Source organism: Nerophis lumbriciformis, linkage group LG06 (genome assembly GCF_033978685.3).
Source record: "Nerophis lumbriciformis linkage group LG06, RoL_Nlum_v2.1, whole genome shotgun sequence".
Classification (NCBI taxonomy): domain Eukaryota; kingdom Metazoa; phylum Chordata; class Actinopteri; order Syngnathiformes; family Syngnathidae; genus Nerophis; species Nerophis lumbriciformis.
Genome location: NC_084553.2, coordinates 8,778,763 through 8,792,191, shown reverse-complemented (window position 1 = coordinate 8,792,191; position 13,429 = coordinate 8,778,763). Strand labels below are relative to the sequence as shown.

Genomic DNA, 13,429 nt, shown 5'->3' with positions numbered 1-13,429 from the left:
TTTTCAAGTGTGGACGTTATGCAAGAAAAGATAAAGAAAGGTTGATTGTTTTTTTTTTTTTTTTTTTTTTTTACAGTATGCTTTGGTTCGTGAATAGCCGCCATAGATCATGTGATGACCTTTAAGGGACTGGAAATGAGTTTCATTTAAAGTGTGAGCAGAGTTGTGATAAAAGTGAAGCAATAACCACGCTTTTTAGAGGGCACATCTTACACACTGCATGCACATAGAACCTCCTTCTGGAGGAACACTTTCATTTGTTTGTGTGTGCACTGTGGCTCTTTCTTTGTGTGTGTACTGTGGCTCTTTGTTTGTGTGTGTACTGTGGCTCTTTGTTTGTGTGTGTACCTTGGCCCTTTGTTTGTATGTGTACTATGGCTCTTTGTTTGTGTGTGTACTGTGGCTCTTTGTTTGTGTGTGTACCTTGGCCCTTTGTTTGTGTGTGTACTGTGGTTCTTTGTTTGTGTGTGTACCTTGGCCCTTTGTTTGTGTGTGTACTGTGGTTCTTTGTTTGTGTGTGTACCTTGGCCCTTTGTTTGTGTGTGTACTATGGCTCTTTGTTTGTGTGTGCACCGTGGCTCTTTGTTTGTGTGTGTACCTTAGCCCTTTTTTGTGTGTGCACCGTGGCTCTTTGTTTGGGTGTGCACTGTGGCTCTTTGTTTGTGTGTGTACCTTGGCCCTTTTTGTGTGTGCACCGTGGCTCTTTGTTTGTGTGTGTACTATGGCTCTTTGTTTGTGTGTGTACCTTGGCCCTTTGTTTGTGTGTGTACTATGGCTCTTTGTTTGTGTGTGCACCGTGGCTCTTTGTTTGTGTGTGTACCTTGGCCCTTTTTTGTGTGTGTACCTTGGCCCTTTGTTTGTGTGTGTACTGTGGTTCTTTGTTTGTGTGTGTACCTTGGCCCTTTGTTTGTGTGTACTATGGCTCTTTGTTTGTGTGTGCACCGTGGCTCTTTGTTTGTGTGTGTACTATGGCTCTTTGTTTGTGTGTGTACCTTGGCCCTTTGTTTGTGTGTGTACTATGGCTCTTTGTTTGTGTGTGCACCGTGGCCCTTTGTTTGTGTGTGTACTATGGCTCTTTGTTTGTGTGTGTACCGTGGCCCTTTGTTTGTGTGCGTACCGAACACTTTTATGAGTGGGACCTTTGAGGGAATTTTAGTGTGATTTTTTTTTTTTTTTTTTTTTAAACCGTCATTGCTGAAAAAAATAATAATGAATCAAAATCAATGTTGTTATGATTTATTGACCTTTTTTTAATCGACAAATTTTTTTTTTAAACTTATAATCGACGGACGGATCTGAAGTTGATCTAGAGATTAAAAACCTGAAAGGAAGAAAAAAAATGTTTGACTTATTTTGACACTTTTATAAGTGGGACCCTTTCGGATCCCCGAGAATTTTAGTGTGATTTTTTTTTTTTTTTTTTTTGTAACCGTCATTGCTGAAAAAAATAATAATGAATCAAAATCAATGTTGTTATGATTTATTGACCTATTGAAGGCTCCAATTACTTCAAATCAAATATTTCACTTTTGGGGGGAAATACTGTATATTTTTTATGTTTGCCAGAAAAAAATTAGTTTTAGTTTTTTTTTTTTAATTGACAAAAATGTTTTAAAAACGTATAATCGACGGACGGATCTGAAGTTGATCTAGAGATTAAAAACCTGAAAGGAAGAAAAAAAATGTTTGACTTATTTTAACACTTTTATGAGTGGGACCCTTTTGGATCCCCGATAATTTTAGTGTGATTTTTTTTTAAACTGTCATTGCTCAAAAAATAACAATGAATCAAAATCAATGTTGTTATGATTTATTGACCTATTGAAGGCTCCAATTACTTCAAATCAAATATTCCACTTTTGGGGGAAAATACTGTATATTTTTTATGTTAGCCAGAAAAAAATTTGTTTTAGGTTTTTTTTTTAATTGACAAAAAAAATTTTAAAACTTATAATCGACGGACGGATCTGAAGTTGATCTAGAGATTAAAAACCTGAAAGGAAGAAAAAAAATGTATGACTTATTTTGACACTTTTATAAGTGGGACCCTTTCGGATCCTCGAGAATTTTAGTGTGATTTTTTTTTTTTTTTTTTTAACCGTCATTGCTGGAAAAAAAAATAATGAATCAAAATCAATGTTGTTATGATTTATTGACCTATTGAAGGCTCCAATTACTTCAAATCAAATATTCCACTTTTGGGGGAAAATACTGTATATTTTTTATGTTAGCCAGAAAAAAATTTGTTTTAGGTTTTTTTTTTAATTGACAAAAAAAATTTTAAAACTTATAATCGACGGACGGATCTGAAGTTGATCTAGAGATTAAAAACCTGAAAGGAAGAAAAAAAATGTATGACTTATTTTGACACTTTTATAAGTGGGACCCTTTCGGATCCTCGAGAATTTTAGTGTGATTTTTTTTTTTTTTTTTTAACCGTCATTGCTGGAAAAAAAAATAATGAATCAAAATCAATGTTGTTATGATTTATTGACCTATTGAAGGCTCCAATTACTTCAAATCAAATATTCCACTTTTGGGGGGAAATACTGTATATTTTTTATGTTAGCCAGAAAAAAATTTGTTTTAGGGTTTTTTTTTAATCGACAAAAATGTTTTAAAAACGTATAATCGACGGACGGATCTGAAGTTGATATAGAGATTTAAAACCTGAAAGGAAGAAAAAAAATTTATGACTCATTTTAACACTTTTATGAGTGGGACCCTTTTCGATCCCCGAGAATTTTAGTGTGATTTTTTTTTTTTTTTAACTGTCATTGCTCAAAAAAGAATAATGAATCAAAATCAATGCTGTTATGAATTATTGACCTATTGAAGGCTCCAATTACTTCACATCAAATATTCCACTTTTGGGGGGAAATACTGTATATTTTTTATGTTTGCCAGAAAAAAATTAGTTTTAGGTTTTTTTTTTTAATTGACAAAAATGTTTTAAAAACTTATAATCGACTGACGGATCTGAAGTTGATCTGGAGATTAAAAACCTGAAAGGAAGAAAAAAAATGTATGACAAAATATAACATTTACATAATAAAAATCAACTACAGGCTTCCCAAATGCTGTAATAAATTAAGCATGATGAGTTGACTTGAGCCCTGCGATGAGGTGGCGACTTGTCCAGGGTGTACCCCGCCTTCCGCCCGATTGTAGCTGAGATAGGCTCCAGCACCCCCCGCGACCCCAAAGGGAATAAGCGGTAGAAAATTAATGGATGGATGGATGGAGTTGACTTGACTTATTTTATCACTTTTATAAGTGGGACCCTTTTGGATCCCCGAGAATTTTAGTGTGATTTTTTTTTTTTTTAACTGTCATTGCTCAAAAAAGAATAATGAATCAAAATCAATGCTGTTATAAATTATTGACCTATTGAAGGCTCCAATTACTTCACATCAAATATTCCACTTTTGGGGGGAAAATATTGCATATTTTGTGTGTTTGCCGTAAAAAAAATATTTTTTTAATGACAAAAATAGAATTTAAAAAACAAAAACAAATATAAAAACTTATAATCCACGAATAGATCTGAAGTTGATCTAGAGATTTAAATGTTAAAAGTTAAATAAATAAATAATGTATGACTTATTTTAACACTTTTATGAGTGGGACCCTTTTGGATCCCCGAGAATTTTAGTGTGATTTTTTTTTTTTAACTGTCATTGCTCAAAAAATAATAATGAATCAAAACCAATGCTGTTATGAATTATTGACCTATTGAAGGCTCCAATTACTTCACATCAAATATTCCACTTTTAGGGGAAAATATTGCATATTTTGTGTGTTTGCCGTAAAAAAAGATTTTTTTAATGACAAAAATAGAATTTAAAAAACAAAAACAAATATAAAAACTTATAATCGACGAATAGATCTGAAGTTGATCTAGAGATTTAAATGTTAAAAGTTAAATGAATAAATAATGTATGACTTATTTTAACACTTTTATGAGTGGGACCCTTTTGGATCCCCGAGAATTTTAGTGTGATTTTTTTTTTTTAACTGTCATTGCTCAAAAAATAATAATGAATCAAAATCAATGTTGTTATGAATTATTGACCTATTGAAGGCTCCAATTACTTCACATCAAATATTCCACTTTTAGGGGAAAATATTGCATATTTTGTGTGTTTGCCGTAAAAAAAATATTTTTTTAATGACAAAAATAGAATTTAAAAAACAAAAACAAATATAAAAACTTATAATCGACAAAAAGATCTGAAGTTGATCTAGAGATTTAAATGTTAAAAGTTAAATAAATAAATAATGTATGACTTATTTTAACACTTTTATAAGTGGGACTCTTTTGGATCCCCGAGAATTTTAGTGTGATTTTTTTTTTTTTAACTGTCATTGCTCAAAAAATAATAATGAATCAAAACCAATGCTGTTATGAATTATTGACCTATTGAAGGCTCCAATTACTTCACATCAAATATTACACTTTTAGGGGAAAATATTGCATATTTTGTGTGTTTGCCGTAAAAAAAATATTTTTTTAATGACAAAAATAGAATTTAAAAAACAAAAACAAATATAAAAACTTATAATCGACGAATAGATCTGAAGTTGATCTAGAGATTTAAATGTTAAAAGTTAAATGAATAAATAATGTATGACTTATTTTAACACTTTTATGAGTGGGACCCTTTTGGATCCCCGAGAATTTTAGTGTGATTTTTTTTTTTTAACTGTCATTGCTCAAAAAATAATAATGAATCAAAATCAATGTTGTTATGAATTATTGACCTATTGAAGGCTCCAATTACTTCACATCAAATATTCCACTTTTAGGGGAAAATATTGCATATTTTGTGTGTTTGCCGTAAAAAAAATATTTTTTTAATGACAAAAATAGAATTTAAAAAACAAAAACAAATATAAAAACTTATAATCGACAAAAAGATCTGAAGTTGATCTAGAGATTTAAATGTTAAAAGTTAAATAAATAAATAATGTATGACTTATTTTAACACTTTTATAAGTGGGACTCTTTTGGATCCCCGAAAATTTTAGTGTGATTTTTTTTTTTTTAACTGTCATTGCTCAAAAAATAATAATGAATCAAAATCAATGTTGTTATAAATTATTGACCTATTGAAGGCTCCAATTACTTCACATCAAATATTCCACTTTTGGGGGGAAAATATTGCATATTTTGTGTGTTTGCCGTAAAAAAAATATTTTTTTAATGACAAAAATAGAATTTAAAAAACAAAAACAAATATAAAAACTTATAATCGACGAATAGATCTGAAGTTGATCTACAGATTTAAATGTTAAAAGTTAAATAAATAAATAATGTATGACTTATTTTAACACTTTTATGAGTGGGACCCTTTTCGATCCCCGAGAATTTTAGTGTGATTTTTTTTTTTTTTAACTGTCATTGCTCAAAAAATAATAATGAATCAAAACCAATGCTGTTATGAATTATTGACCTATTGAAGGCTCCAATTACTTCACATCAAATATTACACTTTTAGGGGAAAATATTGCATATTTTGTGTGTTTGCCGTAAAAAAAATATTTTTTTAATGACAAAAATAGAATTTAAAAAACAAAAACAAATATAAAAACTTATAATCGACGAATAGATCTGAAGTTGATCTAGAGATTTAAATGTTAAAAGTTAAATGAATAAATAATGTATGACTTATTTTAACACTTTTATGAGTGGGACCCTTTTGGATCCCCGAGAATTTTAGTGTGATTTTTTTTTTTTAACTGTCATTGCTCAAAAAATAATAATGAATCAAAATCAATGTTGTTATGAATTATTGACCTATTGAAGGCTCCAATTACTTCACATCAAATATTCCACTTTTAGGGGAAAATATTGCATATTTTGTGTGTTTGCCGTAAAAAAAATGTTTTTTTAATGACAAAAATAGAATTTAAAAAACAAAAACAAATATAAAAACTTATAATCGACAAAAAGATCTGAAGTTGATCTAGAGATTTAAATGTTAAAAGTTAAATAAATAAATAATGTATGACTTATTTTAACACTTTTATAAGTGGGACTCTTTTGGATCCCCGAGAATTTTAGTGTGATTTTTTTTTTTTAACTGTCTTTGCTCAAAAAATAATAATGAATCAAAATCAATGTTGTTATAAATTATTGACCTATTGAAGGCTCCAATTACTTCACATCAAATATTACACTTTTGGGGGGAAAATATTGCATATTTTGTGTGTTTGCCGTAAAAAAAATATTTTTTTAATGACAAAAATAGAATTTAAAAAACAAAAACAAATATAAAAACTTATAATCGACGAATAGATCTGAAGTTGATCTAGAGATTTAAATGTTAAAAGTTAAATAAATAAATAATGTATGACTTATTTTAACACTTTTATGAGTGGGACCCTTTTGGATCCCCGAGAATTTTAGTGTGATTTTTTTTTTTTTTTAACTGTCATTGCTCAAAAAATAATAATGAATCAAAACCAATGCTGTTATGAATTATTGACCTATTGAAGGCTCCAATTACTTCACATCAAATATTCCACTTTTAGGGGAAAATATTGCATATTTTGTGTGTTTGCCGTAAAAAAAATATTTTTTTAATGACAAAAATAGAATTTAAAAAACAAAAACAAATATAAAAACTTATAATCGACAAAAAGATCTGAAGTTGATCTAGAGATTTAAATGTTAAAAGTTAAATAAATAAATAATGTATGACTTATTTTAACACTTTTATAAGTGGGACTCTTTTGGATCCCCGAAAATTTTAGTGTGATTTTTTTTTTTTTAACTGTCATTGCTCAAAAAATAATAATGAATCAAAATCAATGTTGTTATAAATTATTGACCTATTGAAGGCTCCAATTACTTCACATCAAATATTCCACTTTTGGGGGGAAAATATTGCATATTTTGTGTGTTTGCCGTAAAAAAAATATTTTTTTAATGACAAAAATAGAATTTAAAAAACAAAAACAAATATAAAAACTTATAATCGACGAATAGATCTGAAGTTGATCTACAGATTTAAATGTTAAAAGTTAAATAAATAAATAATGTATGACTTATTTTAACACTTTTATGAGTGGGACCCTTTTCGATCCCCGAGAATTTTAGTGTGATTTTTTTTTTTTTTTAACTGTCATTGCTCAAAAAATAATAATGAATCAAAACCAATGCTGTTATGAATTATTGACCTATTGAAGGCTCCAATTACTTCACATCAAATATTACACTTTTAGGGGAAAATATTGCATATTTTGTGTGTTTGCCGTAAAAAAAATATTTTTTTAATGACAAAAATAGAATTTAAAAAACAAAAACAAATATAAAAACTTATAATCGACGAATAGATCTGAAGTTGATCTAGAGATTTAAATGTTAAAAGTTAAATGAATAAATAATGTATGACTTATTTTAACACTTTTATGAGTGGGACCCTTTTGGATCCCCGAGAATTTTAGTGTGATTTTTTTTTTTAAACTGTCATTGCTCAAAAAATAATAATGAATCAAAATCAATGTTGTTATGAATTATTGACCTATTGAAGGCTCCAATTACTTCACATCAAATATTCCACTTTTAGGGGAAAATATTGCATATTTTGTGTGTTTGCCGTAAAAAAAATATTTTTTTAATGACAAAAATAGAATTTAAAAAACAAAAACAAATATAAAAACTTATAATCGACAAAAAGATCTGAAGTTGATCTAGAGATTTAAATGTTAAAAGTTAAATAAATAAATAATGTATGACTTATTTTAACACTTTTATAAGTGGGACCCTTTTGGATCCCCGAGAATTTTAGTGTGATTTTTTTTTTTTTAACTGTCATTGCTCAAAAAATAATAATGAATCAAAATCAATGTTGTTATAAATTATTGACCTATTGAAGGGTCCAATTACTTCACATCAAATATTCCACTTTTGGGGGGAAAATATTGCATATTTTGTGTGTTTGCCGTAAAAAAAATATTTTTTTAATGACAAAAATAGAATTTAAAAAACAAAAACAAATATAAAAACTTATAATCGACGAATAGATCTGAAGTTGATCTAGAGATTTAAATGTTAAAAGTTAAATGAATAAATAATGTATGACTTATTTTAACACTTTTATGAGTGGGACCCTTTTCGATCCCCGAGAATTTTAGTGTGATTTTTTTTTTTTTTAACTGTCATTGCTCAAAAAATAATAATGAATCAAAATCAATGTTGTTATAAATTATTTACCTATTGAAGGCTCCAATTACTTCACATCAAATATTCCACTTTTGGGGGAAAATATTGCATATTTTGTGTGTTTGCCGTAAAAAAAATATTTTTTTGATGACAAAAATAGAATTTAAAAAATACAAACAAATATAAAAACTTATAATCGACGAATAGATTTGAAGTTGATCTAGAGATTTAAATGTTAAAAGTTAAATAAATAAATAATGTATGACTTATTTTAACACTTTTATGAGTGGGACCCTTTTGGATCCCCGATAATTTTAGTGTGATTTTTGTTTATTTTTAAACTGTCATTAATCAAAAAATAATAAAGAATCAAAATCAATGTTGTTATAAATTATTGACCTATTGAAGGCTCCAATTACTTCACATCAAATATTCCACTTTTGGGGAAAATACTGCATATTTTTTATATTTGCCAGAAAAAAATAAGTTTTGGGGGGTTTTTTATGACAAAAAAGAAGATACAAACTAACCATAATAAACCAAGATAAAACAATCACTTACTGTACAAAGTCTGCTCTCAGTTGTTGATGTGGTGGATCTTAACTGTCAGGATGGCCGAGCGGTCTAAGGCGCCAGACTCAAGGTCACACCTTCTCTGCTTGGGGATTCTGGTCTCCAGTTGGAGGCGTGGGTTCAAATCCCACTTCTGACACTGTCCTTTTGCATCACAGACTGAAAAGTAGACACTAGGTGGCAGCAAAAGCACTAAACAAACACAGCTGAGCTAAAGTGCAGCTTCATGTCATATTTAGTTAGCTTCTTCATGTTGTTAACTAGCTGCACACGCTGGAACTTTCTGACGAAACATCCACATTTCGATGTCCGGCCCCTGAGTGTTTGGCTCTTGAAACTGCGGCCCTCTTCATGATGTAGTTGAATAGCCCTGAAATAGGAAGAGACAGCAAACAACATGTAAACACACTACCACTACTACTACTATGAGGGAATAATGAATAACAAATGTTTGTTTGTGGACAAGGAGACTACAGCCATTCAATCTCAGGGTAAGAGAATTCAAAACAGTTTTCAAACTTTGCCCTAAAACTTTGTTGTCAGAAGTGGGATTTGAACCCATGCCTCCAACTGGAAACCAGAATCCCCAAGCAGGGAAGGTGTGACCTTGAGTCTGGCGCCTTAGACCGCTCGGCCATCCTGACATATGAGAAGAAGCCCATCAACAACTGAGAGCAGACTTTGTACAGTAAGTGATTGTTTTATTTTGGTTTATTATGGTTGTTTGTATGTTCTTTTTTGTCATAAAAAAACCCAAAACTTATTTTTTTCTGTCAAAAGTGGAATATTTGTTGTGAAGTAAGTGGAGCTTTCAATAGGTCAGTAATTCATAACAACATTATTATTTTTTGAGCAATGACAGTTTAAAAAAAAAAAAAAAAATCACACTAAAATTCTCAGGGATCAAAAAGGATCCCACCCATAGAAGTGTTAAAATAAGTCAAACAATTTTTATTTTTTTAACTTTTAACATTTAAATATGTAGATCAAGTTCAGATCCATGTGTCGATTATAAGTTTTTATCTATTTTTTTGTTTGTTTAATTCTATTGTTTTCATTAAAAAGAATAGTTTGTTATAGCAAACACACAAACTATGCAATATTTCCCCCTAAAAGTGGAATATTTGATGTGAAGTAATTGGAGCCTTCAATAGGTCAATAAATCATAACAACATTAATTTTTATTCATTTCTTATTTTTTTAACAATTAAAGTTTTAAAAAATAAATAAAAATCGCACTAAAATTCTCGGGGATCCAAAAGGGTCCCACTCATAAAAGTGTTAAAATAAGTCATACATTTTTTTTTTTTACTTTCAACTTTAAGATCTCTAAATCAACTTAAGATCCATTTGTTGATTATAAGTTTCAGTAAACATATATATATATATATTTATTTTATTTTATTTATTTATTTTTTGGCATAGAAAAAAAAGTTTTTTTATGGCAAACACATAAAATATACAATATTTCCCCCTAAAAGTGGAATATTTAATCTTTTATTGCTCAAAAAATAGTAATGAATCATAATAAATGTTATGAATTATTAAAATATTGAAGGCTCCAATTACTTTACATCAAATATTCCACTTTAAGGGGAAAATATTGAATATTGTTTATGTTTGCCGGAGAAAAAAAAAAGTTTTTGCGTTTTTTTATGACAAAAAAGAACATACAAACTAACCATGATAAACCAAAATAAAACAATCACTTACTGTACAAAGTCTGCTCTCAGTTGTTGATGGGCTTCTTCTCATATGTCAGGATGGCCGAGTGGTCTAAGGCGCCAGACTCAAGGTCACACCTTCCCTGCTTGGGAATTCTGGTCTCCAGTTGGAGGCGTGGGTTCAAATCCCACTTCTGACATTCACCTTTTGGGGCAAAGTTAAAGTTTGGAAAATAAGAGCAACTTCCTGTCATTTGTCAGAATTTCACCGTCTATTTCTTTGTGTTTGTTGTATACTAAAATACTTCAATTTGCAGCAGTTTTGACAGAAAATTGTGTAAAAAGTTGCAATGATTTTGAAGCATATTTATTTTTTCATTAACTTTAAATCAAAATGTAATTTTAGGAATGTGTTCTCAATGTTTTAGGTGTTCTTTTTAACCTTAATCTCAAAAAAGCAAAGGATTTTAACAAAAAAAAGGAGAACAAATACTGTGTTGATGTTTTACTTAATTTATACTGCACAGACTTAAAAGTAGACACTCGACACTAGAAAATATGTTTCTATGATAAATATATAATAAAAAAAAAATATATATATATATATACAAAAACATATAATCGACACATGTTTCTTAAGTTGATTTAGCGATTTAAAAGTTGAAAGTAAAAAAAAATGTATGACTTATGAGTGGGACCCTTTTGGATCCCCAAGAATTTTAGTGTGATTTTTATTTATTTTTGAACTGTCATTGCTCAAAAAATAGAAAAGAATCAAAATCAATGTTGTTATAAACTATTGACCTATTGAAGGCTCCAATTACTTCACATCAAATATTTCCCTTTTGGGGAAAATACTGCATATTTTTTATATTTGCCAGAAAAAAACTACGTTTTGGGGGGGGTGGGGGGGGGTTATGACAAAAAAGAACATACAAACTAACCATAATAAACCAAAATAAAACAATCACTTACTGTACAAAGACTGCTCTCAGTTGTTAATGTGTTGCTTCTTGACTGTCATGATGGCCGAGCGGTCTAAGGCGCCAGACTCAAGGTCACACCTTCCATGCTTGGGAATTCTGGTCTCCGGTTGGAGGCGTGGTTTCGAATCCCACTTCTGACACTGTCCTTTTGCTGCACAGACTGAAAAGTAGACACTAGGTGGCAGCAAAAACACATATCAAACACAGCTGAGCTAAAGTGCAGCTTCATGTCATATTTAGTTAGCTTCTTCATGTTGTTAACTAGCTGCACACGCTGGAACTTTCTGACAAAACATCCACATTTTGATGTCCGGCCCCTAAGTGTTTGGCTCTTGAAACTGCGGCCCTCTTCATGTTGTAGTTGAATAGCCCAGAAATAGGAAGAGACAACATCACACAGCAAACAACATGTAAACACACTACCACTACTACTACTACTATGAGGGAATAATGAATAACAAATGTTTGTTTGTGGACAAGGAGACTACAGCCATTCAATCTCAGGGTAAGAGAATTCAACACAGTTTTCAAACTTTGCCCTAAAACTTTGTTGTCAGAAGTGGGATTTGAACCCACGCCTCCAACTGGAGACCAGAATCCCCAAGCAGGGAAGGTGTGACCTTGAGTCTGGCGCCTTAGACCGCTCGGCCATCCTGACACATGAGAAGATACCCATCAACAACTGAGAGCAGACTTTGTACAGTAAGTGATTGTTTTATTTTGGTTGATCATGGTTACTTTGTATGTTCTTTTTTGTCATAAAAAACCCCAAAACGTATTTTTTTCCGGCAAACATAAAAAATATTCAATATTTTCCCCTAAAAGTGGAATATTTGATGTGAAGTAATTGGAGCCTTCAATATGTCAATAATTCATAACATTTATTATGATTCATTACTATTTTTTGAGCAATGATAGATTAAATATTCCACTTTTAGGGGGAAATATTGCAAATTTTATGTGTTTGCCATAAAAAAACTTTTTTTTCTATGACAAAAAAATAAATAAAAATAAAATAAAATGTTATATATATATATATATATATATATATATATATATATATATATATATATATATATATATATATATATATATATATATATATATATATATATATACTAAAACTTATAATCAACAAATGGATCTTAAGTTGATTTAGAGATTTAAAAGTTGAAAAAAAAAAAATAAAAATGTATGAATTATTTTAACACTTTTATGAGTGGGATTTTTTGGATCCCCGATAATTTTAGTGTGATTTTTATTTATCATTTTAAACTTTAATTGCTCAAAAAATAAGAAATTAATACAAATTAATGTTGTTATAAATTATTGACATATTGAAGGCTCCAATTACTTCACATCAAATATTCCACTTTTAGGGGAACATATTGCATATTTTGTGTGTTTGCTATAACAAAAAATTTTTTTAATGATAACAATAGAATAAAAAAAAAAAAAGAAAAGATAAAAACTTATAATCAACAAATGGATCTGAACTTGATCTACAGTACATATTTAAATGTTAAAAGTAAAAAAAATAATAATAATGTATTACTTATTTTAACACTTGTATGGGTGGGACCCTTTTGGATCCTCGAGAATTTTGGTGTAATTTTTTTTATTTGTATTTTTTTTAACTGTCATTGCTCAAAAAATAATAATGTTGTTTTGAATTACTGACCTATTGAAAGCTCCAATTACTTCACATCAAATATTCTACTTTTGACAGAAAATAACTAAGTTTTGGGTTTTTTTTATGACAAAAAAGAACATACAAACAACCATAGTAAACCAAAAGAAAACAATCACTTACTGTACAAAGTCTGCTCTCAGTTGTCGATGTATAGCTTCTTAACTGTCAGGATGGCCGAGCGGTCTAAGGCGCCAGACTCAAGGTCACACCTTCCCTGCTTGGGGATTCTGGTCTCCAGTTGGAGGCGTGGGTTCAAATCCCACTTCTGACATTGTACTTTTGGGGCAAAGTTAAAGTTTGGAAAATCTCTAACATGTAGATGCTGCATGTTTACTAGGTCATA

The 13,429-nt window shown here is 29.8% G+C and overlaps 5 non-coding genes across 5 annotated transcripts; 3 read left to right on the top strand and 2 right to left on the bottom strand.

The window, feature by feature from the left end:
* The first annotated feature begins 8,775 nt into the window (after positions 1–8,775).
* On the top strand, positions 8,776–8,882 carry trnal-caa (transfer RNA leucine (anticodon CAA)). Its single transcript has 2 exons — positions 8,776–8,813; positions 8,837–8,882. It is a non-coding gene; the product is annotated as a tRNA-Leu (tRNA).
* Positions 8,883–9,280: 398 nt separating this feature from the next.
* Positions 9,281–9,387, bottom strand: trnal-caa (transfer RNA leucine (anticodon CAA)). Its single transcript has 2 exons — positions 9,350–9,387; positions 9,281–9,326 (listed from the first exon to the last, which is right to left on the bottom strand). It is a non-coding gene; the product is annotated as a tRNA-Leu (tRNA).
* Positions 9,388–10,500: 1,113 nt separating this feature from the next.
* Positions 10,501–10,607, top strand: trnal-caa (transfer RNA leucine (anticodon CAA)). Its single transcript has 2 exons — positions 10,501–10,538; positions 10,562–10,607. It is a non-coding gene; the product is annotated as a tRNA-Leu (tRNA).
* A 1,337-nt stretch (positions 10,608–11,944) lies between these two features.
* Positions 11,945–12,051, bottom strand: trnal-caa (transfer RNA leucine (anticodon CAA)). Its single transcript has 2 exons — positions 12,014–12,051; positions 11,945–11,990 (listed from the first exon to the last, which is right to left on the bottom strand). It is a non-coding gene; the product is annotated as a tRNA-Leu (tRNA).
* Positions 12,052–13,250: 1,199 nt separating this feature from the next.
* trnal-caa (transfer RNA leucine (anticodon CAA)) lies at positions 13,251–13,357 on the top strand. The gene is made up of 2 exons: positions 13,251–13,288; positions 13,312–13,357. It is a non-coding gene; the product is annotated as a tRNA-Leu (tRNA).
* Positions 13,358–13,429: the final 72 nt, after the last annotated feature.